This window comes from Brienomyrus brachyistius, chromosome 10 (genome assembly GCF_023856365.1).
Source record: "Brienomyrus brachyistius isolate T26 chromosome 10, BBRACH_0.4, whole genome shotgun sequence".
Classification (NCBI taxonomy): domain Eukaryota; kingdom Metazoa; phylum Chordata; class Actinopteri; order Osteoglossiformes; family Mormyridae; genus Brienomyrus; species Brienomyrus brachyistius.
In genome coordinates, this window is record NC_064542.1 from 39,597 (window position 1) to 44,312 (window position 4,716).

Here is a 4,716-nt window from a genome sequence, read left to right on the forward strand (position 1 = left end):
TTTATTGCCGTATTATTTCCATACTGGAATTTATGTGATAGTCGACAGTCATTTTTTGAAGGTTTACACAAACTGCAATGTAGGCCAACAGTGCATTTTGGTTAGTTAGAACTATACGATGATTCATAGACCATGTAGGCCTACATAAACTGTATGTTTGTAACTGTAATTTTTATACGTAAGCATTGCGTAGATCATACAATTAACCTCGGTAAACTATTTATGTACATACTTAAATATGCATGGACGACCGCAATGAACCTCAAATGCATCAGAAGAAGGAACCTTGGGGTTACAAACTCAATGACGATGCACTTAAAATGTTGTGTTGCCTTTGCAGTTCAGTTTTAAATTGTTCCGTTATCATTTATCATGCACAGGCCTGTGACAATAACGTTTTTAGGCTGCTACCTGCAAAATGTGGTGGTAAGGGGGTTTCTCTGCTCAGATAAACGCCACTAAGAGAAGAATGTTAAGATTCAAGTTGGTTCCTCTGTATGTCTTCCCGTGAGAATTACATAATAGTTTAAATTTCAAACAAGCGCAGTATCTCTTCATAAATACCATTTCTAATTCTTACCCTCATAAACTATATGTGCGTATCAGGAAAGGAACAACCTGCCTTACTATTAACTGTGGTTAATATTTTGTTATTATTCCGCTACATATGTCTTTATCCCAAATAACATATGAAGGGCCTAAATCTCGACTTCGGCTAATCTGTTTTTTTTTTTTTTTTTTTTTTTTAATGGGAGCAGAACTTCGTGCGATTTCAGTGGTACCTGGTATAATAGAGTGATTCGCGGGACTTGGAAAACCATGGTTGCAGGTCTCTAGTGGCTGAACTGCCTACCGCCAATCACGTGTAGGGACAAACCATTGGCTTGTGGCCGATTATTATAAAGTAGAGCAAACTGGGACTGAGTGTGGCGAAGCACGAGCCACCACTAGCGATGCACAGTTTTTGATTGAAAATTACTCTTCATTTCGGACTGCCTTTTCCCAGCCTTGTATCATGTGCTTTCGGCTCTGTAATACCTAGATCAAGCGATCACATTTACATGACCCTCCCCACCCCCACCCCCGTTCATTAGCGCAGAATGTTGCTGTTTTTCGTACAACATTGTCAGCGACTTGAGGAAGGTAATAATGAGTCAAAACCAGGGGATGAGGCTTGAAATCAAAAGATCAAACGTCGCGTTGTCGGTCGGTTCATTATTAATAATGAATATTCCAGCACCGATTTTCGTTGGGGGCCCAAGCCCTGTTAAGAAATGTGCACCCTTTTTGATTAGGGTTGATTGCTTTCTCAGTTAAACCATGCAGGGAAAGGACTAAATGTTAATGATCTAGGAAACAAAATCGTATAAAACCAGGCGATGACCCTGTGCTCGTCCCACCAACGACGATTCGGTTCTGCGAACTGACAGGTGACCGGACCCTCGCGCTAAAACGGATAGGATAGGAATCCTTTTTATTAGGAGGATTCCTGTAGGGTCTGGGAAACACGACAAAAGTACAACGAAAATTAAAAAGCCATATTAAAGGAAAGGTTCAAACGACAATGATAATAGCCCACACTTAAGTACTGCGTTTAGTCCCCACTTAGTGTCTGACAAGCACCTAATATATGAGAGAACTGAGAAAATTCACTACAGAGGAAGAAATCTTTTCTAAGTAAATGACTACCTCAATGATATCTTCATTTGAAACAGTGGGCTGATCAGTCTCTGTCCTATATGTTCCACATTAACTCATTATCTATGCTACTCAGTCCATTAATTCTGCTGGTTTTATTAGTCAAGTGTTGTGCCTGCGTCTGTACCAATGACAAGCATTTCCAAAAGCTAATCTGACAGCTAATGACTTCATTAAGTGCGGCACACTAATTGGCTTACTACAGGGGCACGCCGTTAATTGGAATAAATAAATTCACACCTGAGCACGGCTTCACCCCAGCCACGAGGTATGACGCTAATAACAATAAGATAGCGACACGGGGGTCTCCGCCAGTTTAGCGCGTTTGGGAGGAAATTGAATAAATACGGAAGGAGGAAAAAAACGGAGGGAAAAATAAACAGATCGACAAGCCACTGTTTGAATGGAAAGAAAGACGTGAAGGGAGGTGGGGTAATTAACGTTATGGGTCCCAAAACAAAGAATTGTGTGGCGATGTGATTTGCGGTGTTTACTGTCTTCGCGGGAACGGTATCAGCGCCATTGCACGCGCTCAGTGATCTGAACTGAAAAGGGGAGGATTGGAGGAGGAGGTGGAGGTGGTGGTGTATAGGGTGTATCAGACAGCTTCACGTCAGCGTGGGATGCGGAGCAATCTCCAGCTGTCGCAGTGTCTGTGTGTGGGGAGGGCCAAAGGGAGGGAAGAGAGAAGGAGAGAAATGGGCATGGTTGGTGGTGGTGGTGGGGGGGGCGTTCGGGTGAACACCACGTGGGGAGGGTTCCAAAGGTGCAAAGGCGCCGGCACGTGGGCGTGGTCCTCGCTCCACCCGCGTGGATTCCTTGTGCAAAAGCGACACTCCATCCCTTCATCACCCCTCGAGCCATGGTCACATGGTACGAACCAAACGTCAGAGGCTATGGGAAGACTCACACTCGCTGTAGGAGAATCCAACTCTGATTTAATATATAATTTTATATGTAATTTAAGGAGAAAACAGAATGATCTTGACATGGAACTGGCCCAGATGCAGATGCATAAAAACAAAAACAGTAGGCCCGTTCTTCTTAGCCATCCTACGTCCATATTCCACACATTTGCAAACACCTGCTCCCTCCTACAATGGCGCATTACCGCTCGCTCTAAATCAGAGGAATATCGAAAGCCATGGGGGAGCCGCATCCCGGGACAGCGTGTTGAGAGCACTGCCCTTTGGCAGCGCCCAGTAAAGAAACAGCGGCATCTAGAGGCGGGGTCTCATAAATACAGCAGGGATAGAAAAGAACGTCAGTCCATCTATCCGATTCCCGTAAGCGTTTTTCTCCGGAAACAGAACGCACGAAGCGGATTACACCCTGGACAGAAGTGCAATCCATCACAGGGTACAAACTCACTACGGACAGAATAGAGCACAATTTATCCAAAGTACACCCCCCCAAAAAAAATAAATAAATAAATAAATAAATAAATAAGAACAACAGTTACAGGTCACGTTTCAAACCCACAACTTTGGAGGTGTGCGGTTACAGTGTTACATACTGAGTTGCCGTGGCATCCCAGAATAAAAATTTTGGAACAAAAGAGATATGCCTCTTTAGTAAAAATGACAGAAGTATTTTTGACAGGAATATTTTTGAAGTGGACCACGGAAGGGACAAAGGGACAAAGACCAAGAACGTGAGCAGTATTGTAATACAGTGGCACAATACATATTTCACTGACATGGATGGGGAGCTGAATACCTTTCGCAGATCCCCATCTGCCTTTGCACGCTACGAACGTGCTTTCAAACAGTTCTGTGGGTTTGCTTAATAAGTGCATCTGCAAGTCTTACGTGACGGCATGAGCACATGAATTCTGGTTTTGCAAACTAAAAATTCGCATAAAAATTATAGCGGCTCGTTTATACTCCTGGACGCATTTGCAAAGCTGATACAATAAGACATGGAAAATGCAGAGGCGAATGTTATTCCGTTGTTTTTGTCTTCTGACAGGAGGTGAGAAGGTGGCAGATGATTTTAATAAATCACTTTAGATGCAACAGAGGAAGTCTGGACTGGCCCGTGTCGCTTTTAACAGCCGGCGTTGATTTTCACTTCGCGATATCACAGAGACCGCTGGTACAGGCACGTGGAGCACCCCCTCCTCAAGAAAAAGGAAAAAAAACCACCAAAAGGGATGAGGGGAAACGACCAACGTGACGGAAAGGAAGTGCTACGGTCGAATATTACGACCCCTGACTGTACGCCTACCCGCTGGGCGTCTCTGCAAGCAAAGTGCGCTTTGGGGAAACTGATCAGAGAAGCGCCCGGAGAACATTGACAGGTCTGCAGCGTGCGGAATGGGTAGGAAAGCGCCCTGTGCGGCCAGTCGGACTGATTCATATGAGACAACAATACGTTCGCTGGAAAAACTTAAAGGAAATCATCAGAAAATTAGGATAATCGCCCAAGTCGTGGCTCCTTCATTCCTGAGGGTTTCGGTGGAGCTGAAGATTATTACATGTCCCTATATGAATCCCATTTGGAAGCGCCTCAGAGTCTGAGGTCTGAAGGAGGACGAAAATACGACATACGTGCTTTTACTTTTGAAACCTCTCTTAAGAAGAGTATTACAAACTACAAGAGCAGTCTGTTTGAGTTTAAGACTCAAACAAGCTCTTAAAGTTATTCGGAGGGGGACATAAAGCATTAGTGTTTATAGAAAAAAATCGGGGCAAGACATGATTTTGGAAATAGTAACTAATATTGAAAAAAGTGAACGAATGAATGCATGGCACACATTAAAAGACGGGATCGTGACAGGGATCCACATAAGTTTTAGCTAGTGTTCTTGTGGCAAAACGTTTTTCTTAGTCCAAGATTCTGGTTTTGCTGGAGAATTTCTCAAACGGGGTTTTTCCAATTCCCACTCACATTGGTCCAGGTTGTAGGCATTTATTGCTTGCGTAATTTGTAAATATTTCCTGAAAAGAACTTAAAATGCGCACAGACACTTGGGCAAACATAGTTTGAGGCACAGAAAGGCGGAAACGCGGCACA